The following is a 16,034-nucleotide window of genomic DNA, read 5'->3' on the forward strand; positions in this document are numbered from 1 at the left end:
CCTGGGAACTAATATTATGCTGAAAACAACATTTTTGGTGCTGAAAAAAGTGCCATATTCTTCCACCTATTTCCTTGTTTATGTTTTTCACAGCTCTTCAGCATCTATTCATTGTCCAGAACCGATCATTGGTGCTACTGATAAAATAAAACCATATGTTTTTCTACCCTAGAAGATTTTAGCCTATTAATACCTATCATAATCAGGTATGATGAAGATCATTTCCCTGTACACTATAGTTTGCCAATCAACACTGCAGCACTGCCTATGTAATGAATGTCATAAGCCCATTGAAAATGGAAATAGGGTTAGGATTAGAGTTTGCGATCAATATGCTTTCACATCTACTATCTTGCTTTAAATTATTCTCAAATATATTAAAGTTTGCTTATTTGCAACTAATTTGCAATTAGTAAAAGGAATTTTTATTTGCAACAGGGAAAATAATTATTGTTCAACTATTATTTTATTCTTATCTCCTTAATATTCAAAATATTTTTTCTTACCAATGATAATCAACATTTGGTTGTCTTCCCTTTTACTCACTGGAATTATTTTTACTTTGAAGTTTAGGTGCACATATATAAACACAAAAAGCACAGTTGTCCTATGGATAGCGAGGAATGTATTACTTATAAATCATCTCCATATGAAGCATTCTAATATTTACTTTATAAATTAATAGTAATTTAGATATGTATCATATTTCATACTTCTTTTAATGTTGCAATAGAGTTGTTGGACAATGTGACAAAATGTAGATTAAATTTGGAGTTTGAGAGAAAATACAATAGACCATGGATTGATTTGATCTAATTATATTATAATATTCTCAGCTAGACTGACATTTTTCTGACAAGTGTTTGATTCATAAAAGAAAATGTCAGGTCACCCAAAATAACACGGAAGGCAAAAAGTGGCCTGAGCTACCATGTTACGCCATAATTAGTTGAATAAGCCACAAGTGACTAACTTAACACATGGTAAACGAAAACCAACCAAACCACATCATATCTTAGTTTAATGTGTAAACTCAGCCATTGCTGTCTGCATTGTTCCTGAGCATGGGGTTTGATTGCTGGTTTTATTGCCATGACTGGTTCAGGGACTTTTTCCCTCCAGACAGAAGGGAGGAGGGATCTTGAAATCTATCTAAGTGACATCTGAAAGTATGGTGCTATTTTTTCCAATGAAGCATTCTAAAAGGTTAAGCAAGGGGCAATAGGTCCTTTTTATTACTCTGCCACTTCCCTAATCTATCTCAAACAACATCATTCAACAGCTCTTCACCTACAAATTGGATTCTTTCCTTAGAAACTGGAGTTATCCAGTGTGGACAACTATGATCTCTTGGAGGCACTAATCACCCTATATTCTCCATTAAAAAGATATTTTGGCTTGTGAGTCTAAGGCTTCTGCCTCCTCCTCTTCCTCCTTTTCACCCGATTTTTGAAAGAATCTATGCAAAAGAGGAGGAGCGAGTGGGAGGGGGATGGAATTCTGAATACACAAAAGCTGAAGGAATGGCAAGCGGCAGTAACCTAGCAACAGAGTCTCAGGATTTGAATGTAATTATCTTTCCAATGTGATAAATACTCTGAAGGACTCCTTATGTGGAGATCATACTAAATAAGTCTTTGAAATTACCCTCATCAAATATTGATTGAGAGAGAAAGAAAGACCCAGAAAATTCCAGCAATCCCATGTTCTGTAATGGGACAAGACCGATGCATTAATATACAACAACCGTACCAATAGCCTCATCTAGCAACAAAAGGAACAGTCAAAAGCACAGTCATCAAGACAGGCCCATCATATTGATTTTCCTTTTGTTTTATGTCCACCGTACCGAGAAACAATCACAATAAACAGGATTTATATTGGCCAGTTGAATTGATGGAAGTTTAATTGTTGCCTTAGGGGGAAAATGTTCCCATTGGAAAGAATAAGTAGGAAAAGGCTAGGATGGGAGCTCATTAACAATCAGAAATATTTCCTTCTTATGCTGTGTGTGTGTATGTGTGTGAGTGTATATGTGTGAATGTGTGTTTGTGTTTAACATAGCTCACCATCTGTTTTTGTGAAGCACTTCTGACTGGGAAAACATTGATTCTGTTTGTTTACTGGAAAAATGATTTATTGCACACGTTTGTCCGGATTGCACTAAGTCAGAGTTTGTGGAGATAAGAAAAATAATGATACCAAGTAACTGCACAAATGTCAAAATTAGGCTAAAGACAGGAGGCCCGCTAAGGAACTCTTGATGTACCTGTACTACTTTCTATTGAAAACAATGGACATCATATCCTAATAATTAACAGTTCATATTAATTTTAAAATTTATTCTTATTTTCTATCTACCATGAGCTCTTGTCATGATGTTGAATATCAAAATAAACAAAATTATAAAAAATATATAAAAGGAACTATTAATGGAATTAAAAGTAAACATGTGTATCAGAAAATATTTAATCTCAAGATTTAAAGGAAGCAATATTTTACTTGATTTGAGATTTGAAAACAACCCTATTAAATTTGAACTAAATCAATTACAGCTTTAGGCTGAATAAAAGAACTATCAAAATGCCTGCATTAGTGCCCTTTAAACAAAAATAAAAAACACAAAGAGAAATGGATAAAAATAGCAGAAACCTTTAGAAGGTGAGAAACATACTTATTCAGTATTCTTCAAATTATCCAACTAGTGCCAATCAAAGAATTTCTTTGAACTAATTCAGAAAACTTTAAACGACAATTTAAAAATAAAAATATACGTAAGCTTTCAATAAAAATTGAAAAAATCCATCACTCTCTGATTATTTACTTTTCCAAACTGGCAGCTTGTTTGGCATGGCTCATTGACCAAGTTGGCTTTTCCAGAATCTGTGCCTTTATTGTTTTAACAATGTGAAAACTGTATGTTTTATTTGTTGTGTAAATAATGCCCAACTATATAAAGACATAGTCCATCACCTAAAATGTCCAACGTAATATTCTATTATGATTATATATATGCACTGAAGAGGACCAGTAACAACTATAGCAAATCACACTTATGCCAAAATTACACATGTGAAGGCAAACCACCATACAGATGTCACCATTACATGCTTGTGTTCCAACATCTAATATGAAAGCTGTGACATTTACATGATAACAACTTCATGCACATTTCATTATTTGCTCCTCTTCCTCTAATGTTTATAAATCAGAACACAAAACAAGATAGGTAAAAGGAAATAAAGCATTTTTTTCTTTTTAATGAAGTTGGTTAGTATGAAGTATGAAAAGGAATGAATAGATTGAGCACAGATTCCAACAGAAACATTACAGATCAGATAAATAGATTAAAAATTAAAGAAATAGAAAAATAAAAGTGTACGGATCTGGCCAAAGGTAGAAAAGTCACAGGAAATAGCAAACTAGATCAAAACAGAATAGTAAAATAAATCTAGTCCTTCTTTCTCACTTATTCCAACTAAATCTGTCCAAACAAATTCTATCAGAGGACTGAGAAACAGAGGAGCACTTCCCCAGATGAGGTTTGTGCATGTAATGAAACTTATTAGCAGCTACTCAGAGATAAATCATCACACCATTTATTCCTTACCACTTTGTCTGGTTTTCTTTTATATAGAAGAAAAGCTGAAATGATGTTTGAAACTCTCTAGAAAGCTAGGAAGTAGCAGGAGATCCATCAGAACTCCAAACCATCTTCAGATTGTTCTGAGGTAATTTAAAAGTATAAGATTCCTTCAAATGAATATTTCATATAGCCCTAACTGACAATAGTAAAAATAAAACATATATCTAAATCAGTAGCCACATTGATTTTTTAAAAGGAAAAATATGAAGCAAATGCTTTAAAAAGAAAATATTCATTCACCAAACTGTATCCTGACTCAGACATGTAGTCTTTGTAATTATGTAAGCCAAAAAGAAAACTCTACCCACCCCCTTATAGTAAGTTTATCCCCCAGCCCCAACTAATGGGATTTAATTTTCATGTATAGAGAGATTTACACGACAACACATTAGCAATTTAAACTATCATAAAACACTTTGTATAATAATTTATAAGCAGCTTATAACATTCCATAAAACAGCAGTAGTAAAACAGAACCCTAAAACAGAGCATTACAGGCATTAGTTAAAAGCAGCTTTGAATATAAGTCACTCAGAGCCATTTAAAATTGACAAGAGTAGGAGTTATCTGTATTTCAGAAAGGTGTTCCTCAAACATTTCTTACCTTTTAGAGATGTCTTGTTAATGTCTATTGTGAGAGCTGCCAGAATTGTCATTCTTTAGTTCCCTCCACAGTCTCTAACATTTAAGGCTGTAATTATATATCATCAACTATCCTGGTTTAAGCCTTACTGGTGCAGAAGATTTGCTTCCAAACAAATGTGTTTCATGTCAGATTATAGCCATGACTATTAAGATACCATGCCAAACCATAGCTTGCCAGGTTTTGATACTATGGCAGATCAGTTAGAGATCTAATGACCTAGTATTCATATAAATTAAGCTTGGTTCAGTCAAACATTAGAATTTTGTTTGTTGTTTTTTTCCAATTTATGCATGCCTACACACCTTCCATAGGCTTATTGGTTTGGCCTTCCACAGCAGCCCCAGTTTCTCATGTGATCCCTTGGGGAAATTAATTGCCCATCCCTGTTCTACTCTCTCCAGTTTAACATGGAGGTGCTCTCCATTAATCATGGAGACTTCCTCCTCTGGCCTGTACTCACACTGTGAGTCAAGGTATCATCACTCCCCTGACAGTCACCAAAAGGGCTACCCAACTCCAAGTACAAGAGAACAGTCCCTTCTAAAAACTAGGTTGAGCATCCATGAATATTAATTGGCAATTCAAGAATTTTGGTGATTTGCTTCCTGGAACTAAGTGAATATAACTTTAGAAGGATCTCATTCCCTTATATGAGTAAGAGATTGGACTAGTTCAGATTTAAAAAAGTGATTATATTTCTTTTTGGTGAAAGTATAATAAGTGATGGACTAAAGTAAAACCTAATTTGGGTAAAATCCAGATCTTGAAAAGCTGTTCTGGAATTATGACATAAAATCTTAACGGAACTATTGATGATTTTAATTTTTAAAATGTTTCAATATGTTCTAATAAATATATAAAACATTGTTTTGTAATGCAAGAGGCACAAAGAAGGAACACTTCTGGAATAATTTGTATTCCACCTTCTCTTGTTCCAAGGTGGCAGAATAAAAAAGCTGTTGCAATAATCTTTCTCTACCAGTTGTACTGTTAAAACCATCCTTAGGGAAATTCAAACAGCACAATTGCTCTAGTCTGACTTTGTGTGCTAAGCTGCTTGAATTAAGTGGGTGTTTAGAATCCTGAGCAAAGCCTTTGGGAAAATAACCTTTCACCCACACTGCTGCACTTCTCAACCTGCTTCTAATTAGGATGGAGAGAGTCCCCCTTGTTTTCAAATATTGGTTTACCTTTGTCTTAACTTTCTGCTGGGAGCTGACCGCAGAGTCTTGATGCGTAAGGAACAGGGCACAGCAGATGGTAACATGCCAGCATGCCTTTGTCAGAAAACAAAACTTTTAGCATTGCAATGCAAGGAGGCCATGCCTCAAGTTTCAGTTAAGCCTCTCCACAGCAAACCTAACTATTAACCACACTACATGGCGCATAGTTCTGAAGATAATGTATTGAAAATGTGTGCCTGTGTGATATAATGGATAAAGTATTGGATTAGGAGTGGGGAGATTCTGGGTCTAGCCTTTTCTTAGATACAATCACTTTCTCTCAGTCTTAGACTGAGAAGTTTATGTGTGTGTGTGTGTGTGTGTGTGTGTGTGTGTGTGTGTATGTGTATGTATATGTATATGTATATATGATTATGTTCCATAACTACCAATGAAGAAATTTCAGCCCACATTGAATTGATCCAGATGATGATGAAAATGATGATGATAATGATGACTATGATAATACATACATAAACACACACACAAACATGTGATTTCCTTCCAGATTCAGCAAGAGAGATAATATCTTCATAATATAAGAAATGGTTCAGCCAATGGAATACTCCCAAAGTCAATTATGGTGCTTTACAGACTGAGGTCAATGGGAAAGATACAAGGAGCCCAGCCCATTATACTCAATCTGGAGCCTAAATGGGTAACTTACCATATGATTTTGTTCCTGAACTTTTATATTGCTTGTGGATTTGCTCAAAATATTGTCCAAAGCCTAGAAAAATCATTGCATAATAACAAATCATTAACTTAGGAGTTTGTTCTGCAGTTGTTAAATACCAATGTTTAAACGTCCTCCAAGAGAGTGTGGTGGTTGATAGGGCTATCATATCTTAGTTACAGAAATCTACTTGACTACTAGATGGCAACAAAGACATACAGAAACCAAACTCTTTGCTGCCATGTAGTAGCTGTCCAGATTTTTGCATTGTAGACTGGTAGTCCTACCCCTGCCCTACTGCCATCTTCCCAGACTTGCAGTTACTTGATACAAATTCTGGCATTTGTAATCCCAATAGATCTAGAAAGTTCCAGTTTGGAAAAGATTGACATAGAGAAATACCAGCAAAGGAGAATTCCATCACAACACAACACGAAACTCCCTTTATTCAAATTTGCCTTAGTTTTTGTAAAATGAATAAATAAAACACATGCACTTTATCAAGTATCATCTTAATACAGATGAAACAAATAGAAGCTAAAAATTACTTTCCTTAAAAGAGGGAAAACCTTGAATTTTACATCACACCACAACTCCAGAATAAAAGCATTTGAGATTATTTTTTGAAAAAATATATCAAAATCTAAATATCTGGGCTAATCAAACACATATGCACAACCCTGGGACTACAATTAAAGATCTTGCAACTCTGCTTATGTAGGATTTAACTCAATGGCTAAAATTTTCTTTGGAGGATATACAATAAATATAGCAAATAGAGCAGTCTGTTGTCCCTGCTTCTACTGTATAAACATTTTTATTAGGCTGACCTCTGAAAAATTTTGGTCTACTGCATTAATGTGCCCTGGAGACCCACTATAGTTGTGTAGTAGACATCTCTCCAGAAGGCGAAAGTCTAATGTATTAATATCCTCATAACCATAATCCATCTTGCAGATGATAGTGTCTCCAGTATGACTATTTTTCCCTTATCCTCATTGATGCAGAAAAACTGTGGTAAAACATGCTTCAAGGAAAGCAGATTTCCAAAGTGTAGGTTTATGAGATAACTGCCCTTTAAGGTTTAATACAGAAATATCTATCTATCTATCTATCTATCTATCTATCTATCTATCTATCTATCTATCTATCTATCTATCTATCTATCTATCTACCTACCTACCTACCTATCTATCTATCTATCAAATTTGTACAGCCACCCATCTCACAAAAAGCAGCTCTGCGTGGCATGGCTATTACTCGTCTAAGGCTCAAACCCTTACCTGTGAAATCTTTTCCTCTAATCACAACTGGAATTGTAGCATCTGTAGCAAATGCAGAATATATGTTAAATGTATCATGTAGTAGAAAGTAACTGTTTCTTATTTTAGGACTTATATCTCTTAATATAATGATATGGTTCTCATGAAGCGTAGTGGACAAATGGGAATAATGGTACATTGTCCATCCCTCTGGGAACAAATGAATTGATTTTGATGTTCCAAAAATGCAAATTCTAAATGCCATTCTTTGTATCTATGTTAAGTTTGGTTCTGCTGCATTAAATACAAGAATATCTCATTTCCATTCCATGTGAAAAATTGCCTTGTGTATATATTTATGTATATACCACCATAATACATGTACACACCCATACATGTATACACACACACACACACGTGGTGTGTGTACATCTATGCATGGTGGACAATGGTCTGATTAAAAATAATAATTGAAAGCAGTGCGCCTCAGGGATGCAGGGGAAAAAATAACTTTGAGATTAAAAAAAAACCTTAAAAGAGCATAAAATGGTGGGGAACAACCTGGAGCGACTATAGAGGAACTTAGAATTTTTTTTCTTTTTGTGATGAAGGTCAAAGTCATGAGCCCTTCTCTCATTCCACATAAGAAGCTCTCAAGATTTCCAATGAAGAGATAACCTAATTTTGGTGACTGGGGACAGGACAGGAAGACAGGAAGGTTAGGTGAGAACTGATGTCATGCCATTCCTAGTATCTATGACTCAATTGTTCATCCTGCCTGATGGGCCAATAGTGGTTAAGGTTTTGGACTGGAGACACTGTAAGTTTGGACTAGCTTCTTCCAGTCAACCTGCTTCATGGGATGATTGGTATAGGAAAAAATGGACAGAGGAATATGAACAGTACTTTGAACTCCTGAAGGATATAAACCTAATAAATAAATAAGCAGCAGAACATTTATATAGAACCGCCCTCCCCAGTTCTGTTGGGTGATTTTCTCTCTAACAACGTAAGGAGAGACTTTCTAGATGAGGCCCAAAAGCCCCTTTTCATCAAGCATACAGTCACCTATAGTAAACCAGCATGAATTCTCCTTTTCTTTTTCAGAGGATGAACAGCAACATTTGAACAGATTAATGTATCCCATATGTCTTTCTTCCTAGCTGTACAATTCAGGGGCAATCCTGATTCAGAATTTTCAGCCATATCCAATTTTCATTGCTGCTTGTATAACTTGTATAAGCTCGGATGGAGGAGAATAAATTAGTGTCTGAGGAAGAAAAAGTGTTGGGTGACTTGTGAAAGGGAGAGGCATTCTACTAGCATGACAACTGGGAAAAATCTATCAAGAATGCCTAAGTAAACCTGCTGCCTGTGCTAGCTAAGAAAGAAAACAGCCAGTCTTAATCTGTGGCTAGCAGCCAATATGCATTGATGATTAAATATCCATCAATTTGCACATCACACTCTTAGCTTTTGTACCCTGAGCCAGAAGAGCACTGAATTACAGAACCTCAGGCTTACCAAACAGGGGCTGTTAACTGACAGGCCAAGAGGCCCCAGAGCAATTTCACTTACTTTTGATTCATGGCTTGTCAGAATGCTAAGCAAATATTCCATTTCCACCCTCAGGCTGCATTTCTTGCTGCTGAATTGCATCACCAACTTTCTCCAGAGGACAATCTTTAGGAAAATGAATTATTAAATCACTATCTGATTTCCTAGGGAGAAATGGTTCAAAGATGGAGGGGGGCAGTGCAGTTGCAGCCTGCTGAACTTATTGTTCAGAAATGTGTTATAGAAATGTGTATTAACGTCCCATTTTTTCATTGGGTTATATTATATGTTGTCATTCTAAGGAATATGGGCGGTTGTATAGCTCTGTTTTCTAACTGATGGTAACCATGTTAGATAGCTTGGACTAAAAGCCAGGGTTTTGGGTGGGTTTTTTTTGTTATTTTTTGGTGAAGTAAGATTTATACCTGAGAACACATGCCTGGGAACACATCTATGTCTTAAGACCAAGGCTTTTTTTCTCATAGAACGCTCAGAATGGAGTTCTGCCACCTTTTTTGGATTGAACCTTGTAGGGTAGGCAAGGTGGGTTTGTATGACATGTGTGAGTTCCAGCACCTTTTTCTTTTACAAAAAAAGCACTGCTTAAGACCCAAAGCAAGCAGACAGAAGCCAATCTAATCTCAGGAGAAACAGTATGTCATAGGGCAGGTGCAGCAACTGAAAAGGCATAGGTCCTCTAAGATAATATTTCTGGATCCACTAAGATAATATTAATTGATTGGCAAAACCCACAGCATGCTTCTCATGTGGGACCTGATGGTACAGGTAGAAACCAAGGAGAGGTAGTATCCAAATGAAGCACGCTAAAATCCAATGCAGCTCATGGAACAAAGGTGCAATGTGCACAAGGAAGTGCATTTGTAATTGCCTATACTATAATTTCCCCTTCATGGATTACTGCCTTGTCATGGCGAAGGGGCTTGAGTAATTCAATGAAGCTATGAGCTATGCTGTGCAGGGCCACCCAAGACAGAAAGGTCATAGCAGAGAGTTCTGACAAAACGTGATCCACTGGAGAAGTAAATGGCAACCCACTCCAGTATCTTTGCCATGAAAACCCTATGGACAGTACCAAAAGGCAAAATGATATGACGCTGGAAGATGAGCCCCTCAGATCGGAAGGCATCCAATATGCTACTGGGGAAGAGCAGAGGGCTAGTACTAGTAGCGCCAGAAAGAATGAAGCGACTGGGCCACAGCCGAAAGGACGCTCAGCTGTGGATGTGTCTGGTGGTGAAAGGAAAGTCCGATGCTGTAAAGATTTTTTCTCCTTAGGAACCTGGAATGTAAGATCCATGAATCAAGGAAAGCTGGACGTGGTCAAACAAGAGAGGACAAGACTGAACATCGACATCTTAGGTATCAGCGAACTAAAATGGACAGGAATGGGTGAATTTAATTCAGATGACCATCAGGTATACTACTGCGGGCAAGAATCCCTCAGAAGAAATGGAGTAGCCTTCATAGTCAATAAAAGAGTAGGAAAAGCAATACTGGGATACAATCCTCAAAATGACAGAATGATCTCAGTTCGAATCCAAGGCAAACCATTCAATATCACAGTAGTCCAAGTCTATGCCCCAATCACCAGTGCTGAAGAGGATGAAATTGACCGGTTCTATGAAGCCCTACAGCACCTTATAGAACTAACACCAAAAATGATGTCCTTATCATCACGGGGGATTGGAATGCTAAAGTAGGAAGCCAAAAGATAACTGGAATAACAGGCAAGTTTGGCCTTGGAGTACAAAATGAAGCAGGGCACAGGCTGATAGAATTTTGTCAAGAGAATACGATGGTCATAGCAAACACTCTTTTCCAACAACCCAAGAGATGGCTCTACACATGGACATCACCAGACGGTCAATACAGAAATCAGATTGACTATATGATCTGCAGCCAAAGATGGATAAGCTCTATACAGTCAGTAAAAACAAGACCAGGAGCTGACTGTGGCTCAGACCATGAGCTTCTCATTGCAAAGTTTAGGCTTAAACTGAAGAAAGTAGGGAAAAGCACTAGGCCACTCAGGTATGAATTAAATCATATCCCTGTTGAATATACAGTAGAGGTGACAAATAGATTTAAGGATTTAGATCTGATAGACAGAGTGCCTGAAGAACTATGAACAAAGGTTTGCAACACTGTACAACAGGTAGCAACTAAAACCATCCCAAAGAAAAAGAAATGCAAGAAAACAAAATGGTTGTCTGAGGAAGCTTTGCAAATAAGGAGGGAAGCAAAAGGCAAGAGAGAAAAAGAAAGATACGCCCAATTGAACGCAGAATTCCAGAGAATACCTAGAAGAGATAAGAATGCCTTCTTAAATGAACAGTGCAAAGAAATAGAAGAAAATAATAGAATAGGGAGGACCAGAGATCTTTTCAAGAAAATTGGAGAGATGAATGGAATGTTTAATGCAAAAATGAGCATGATAAAGGACCAAAATGGCAGGGACCTAACAGAGGCAGAAGAGATTAAGAAGAGGTGGCAAAATTACACAGATGAACTATACAAGAATGAGCTTAACGTCCCTGATAACCACGATGAGGTGGTCACTGACCTCGAGCCAGACATCCTAGAATGTGAAGTGAAGTGGGCCTTAGAAAAGCTGAGCAACAACAAAACTAGTGGAAGTGACAGTATTCCAGCTGAGCTATTCAAAATCTTAAAAGACGATGCAGTAAAAGTGCTACACTCAATTTGCCAGCAAATTTGGAAAACTCAACAGTGTCCACGGGATTGGAAAAGATCAGTTTACAGTCCAATTCCAAAGAAAGGCAGTGCCAAAGAATGTTCAAACTATCGCACCATTGCACTCATTTCTCATGCTAGTAAAGTTATGCTTAAATCCTACAAGCTAGACTCCAGCAGTGGATCGAGAACTACCAGAAGTACAGGCAGGATTTCGAAGAGGCAGAGGAACTAGAGATCAAATTGCCACCATACGCTGGATCATGGAGAAAGCTAGAGAGTTCCAGAAAAACATCTACTTCTGCTTCATTGACTATGCTAAAGCCTTTGATTGTGTGGATCACAACAAACTGTGGCAAGTTCTTAAAGAGATGGGTGTACCAGACCATCTTATTTGTCTCTTGAGAAATCTATATGTGGGCCAAAAAGCAACAGTGAGAACTGGACACGGAACCACTGATTGGTTCAAAATTGGGAAAGGAGTCCGGCAAGGCTGTATACTGTTGTCCTGCCTATTTAACTTATATGCAGAGCACATCATGAGAAAGGCAGGGCTAGATGAATCAAAAGTTGGAATTAAGATTGCCGGAAGAAATATCAACAACCTAAGATATGCAGATGATACCACTCTAATGGCAGAAAGTAAAGAAGAACTAAAGAGCCTCTTGTTGTGGGTGAAGAAGGAGAGTGCAAAAGCTGGGTTGAAACTTAACATTAAGAAAACCAAGATCATGGCATCCTGCCCTCTCAATTCCTGGCAAATAGATGGGGAAGAAATGGAGGTAGTGACAGATTTTATTTTCCTGGGCTCCAAGATCACTGCAGATGGGGACTGTAGCCAAGAAATTAAAAGATGCTCGCTCCTTGGGAGGAAGGCCATGGCAAATCTAGACAGCACACTAAAAAGCAGAGACATCACCCTGCCAACAAAAGTGCATATAGTCAAGGCTATGGTCTTCCCAGTTGCAATGTATGGCAGTGAAAGTTGGACCATAAAAAAGGCTGAGTGCCAAAGAATTGAGGCCTTTGAATTATGGTACTGGAGAAGACTCCTGTGAGTCCCTTGGACTGCAAGGTGATCAAACCGGTCAGTCCTAGAGGAGATCAACCCTGACTGTTCTTTAGAAGGCCAGATCCTGAAGCTAAAACTCAAATACTTTGGCCACCTAATGAGAAGGAAGGACTCACTGGAGAAGAGCCTAATGCTGGGAAAGATTGAGGACAATAGAAGAAGGGGACGACAGAGAATGAGGTGGCTGGATGGAATCACTGAAGCAGTAGGCGTGAGCTTAAATAGACTCCAGAAGATGGTAGAGGACAGGAAGGCCTGGAGGAACGTTGTCCATAGGGTCGCGATGGGTCGGACACGACTTCGCAGCTAACAACAACAACCTACTATAATTTTGCATCAGCTGCAAAATTTTGATATCTAGCTTTACATGTCTTCAAGGTACATACCAAGGATAACTCCCTTGCAGTAATTAGTCAGGAGGTGTATAAAATGTGTGTTTCCATAAGCAGAGTCACCCAGTTCATGAAATGGTACAAGTACACAAGACACATCTGTGCAGAAGCTCTACTGACAGCTGTTCTTTAATCAGGAACCATAAATCCAGAAAGATCACCAAATTATGCACTGGTTCCATTTAGTGTAAAGCAAACCCATCTGGAATAGGGGCCCTAAAACACAAAGCTTTCCATCTTGTTAGGGTACAAATAAAGCCTGCTGTTCCCTATCGAGACCCCCAAAATCTTTAGACAGCAAGGCAGAACTTCCATTGCATCATTTGATCAGCTAGGGGAAGAGATGTAAAGGTAGATATCATCAACATATTGATAATACCTCACCTCATGCTGCTGAATGACCTCACTCAGCTACTTCATGTAGATGTCAAATAGGAGTGAGGAAAAGTCTTGAGTTCTAAGACACACACTGTAAAGCAATGGCCAACGAACTAGACCTCTTTCTCTTATCAATATGGGACTGGAACTGACCATGAAGGAAGGAGGAGAAACAGCACACCCACAAAGCCAATCAAAATGCAGTGATAAATGGTACTGGAGGCTCCAGAAAGGTCATGGAGAGCAAGGATGGGCACACCATCTCCTCTTGCCAAACTATCTATTGATAAACATTATATCATCATCCTCTTGCTAAAGGTTAATCACAAGCACAATCAATGTTATTTTGGCCCAGTATCCAGGGATGTAATCCAACTGAAAAGGTTCCAGATAATGCACTTTCTCCAGAGTTCGCTGCAGGTGTAGGAAGACTACCTTCACAAAAACCTTCCTAGAAAGTGAAGATTGGAGACAAGATAAAAGTGGTTTAACAGCAATGGCTTCTTCTGGAATGGATAGGAGGGCTAGAATGGACCACCACCTCCTTCAGAGTCTATAGAACCACCATCTCAACTCAGGATGCTGAACACAGGCTACTAGAAGAGGCATTATTCCTCTGTTTAATGTGTGACCTGTGATTGATCAGCACTCATGCCATTGTGATGAAAATTTTAATATTGGAATTATCCCTAAGTTAATTCAGAGACCGACAATGTCTAGTTTGCATGGATCCTTATATTTCTGGACTTGTAGGTAGGAAATGAAGTTTTGATTCCTTTTGCTGTATAATCACAATGGATTACAATAAAACAATCAATATAACCAATCATTCCTTGGACTTAAGAATTTACTTTATGGACATCTAACTGTACTGTTATGAGAGTCAGAGACTTTTTTATTTAGTTTCTAATATCTGAGAATTCTTTTATCTGCTTCATTTTAAAAATCCTCAATCATTCTGTCTTTTTGTGTAGTCCTTTGATTAAGTAATATCAGCAACAATTATCTCAGAAACATGACAATTAATAGGACTGTGTAAAACCTGTGTAATACTTTGAAAGAAGTGCTTTGGAAGGCATAAGAGCATATTTCAAATTGTTAAAATGTCTTTGTCTAGGCTTATGTTGCTGCTTTGGTAGACGGTATTGATACACCTGCAGATGTGTGCAATATGAATACATACACATATGAAGAGAGCAGTGGGCAGCATCTAGAAATGAAATACATTTGATCAGATGTATTTTGTGCAGTCTAAAGGATCTTATTCAAAGGATTTACACAGTCCTAAGACCTAGGACTAAAATAATAAAGGTCATGGATAGGATTATAAAGTGCAAACAAGGTCAAAGATTTTCACCCTTCTCTGCTCTACTGTTCTTTCCAGTGCTTTCAGATATGGATTATTCTAATATGCTCTATATGGGACTACCTTTAAGAGTGTCTGAAAGCTTCAACTTCAATTTATCTGTTTATTACATTTTTATTAATACACACACACATACACACACACACACATTTAGGGCTTTTTCCCCATAGAACGCTCAGAACGGTGTTCCAGCACCTTATTTTGCACCAAAAAAAAGCTTTCAAACAAGTTGTGCTACTCCCTCTATTGGCTTTCAAAAGCCTGTAGGAAAGCCAATAGGAATTGCTGCTGAGCGTGCCAAAAGACCCAGCCGGCAAACATTGCACCGGCAAGTTGTCTGCAGCGAAAGCAAGTTGGCAGGAACTTTACACCCCTCCCTGCTGCCCAACTACACCATCTCAACTGGGTAAGTAAGAGAGGACAAGGAGTGGGAAGTGGGTTTTGCAGAGTCCATGTGCACTCCTTCCTTGTGCTCACCCGTGTCAGCCAGGCTGGTGGCCTACCCGATGCTGGACCTGCACCACCATCACCTTGCTCTGCATGCCTAAGTGGCCGCCCTGCAGCGCCTGGCCCACACTGCCTCCACCGCCTGCCCCGCACAGCCCCACCATATAGAGCAGGCCCCACTGCTCTCACAGCACAGCACCAGGTGTGCCAGCTTCAGCCCCAGGGGGCAGCCCACCACCAACACCCCTCGCGCCTGTGACTGCAGCAGTGACACCACCACCCCAGCTCCTGTGCCCACCAAGATGAGAGTTCCGGCACCTTTTCTTTTTCTTTTTAGCAAAAAGCACTGTGTGTGTGTATGTGTGTGTGTATGTGTGTGTGTATGTGTGTAATTCTTAACATATATTTAATTTATTGTATTTAAGGCAAATGTTCATAGAAAATTCCAAACTTTTGTCCAATTATCGTCTGGCAAATCTTCTTGACTCCTTTCCTTGCTCTTAGTATCTATGCCCGAATGTCGTTCTCTGAGTAACCACAGATCAATGTACTTTGAAGGATTGAAAAGTCTCAGAGGTGGTCCGACAAGTTTGATGAAAAAAAGTGCTGAAATTGTCTTACTCTTTAATGAAGCTCTTGTTGTGGTCGCAATTA

The sequence above is a fragment of the Vipera ursinii genome (assembly GCF_947247035.1).
Source record: "Vipera ursinii genome assembly, chromosome: 5".
NCBI lineage: Eukaryota > Metazoa > Chordata > Lepidosauria > Squamata > Viperidae > Vipera > Vipera ursinii.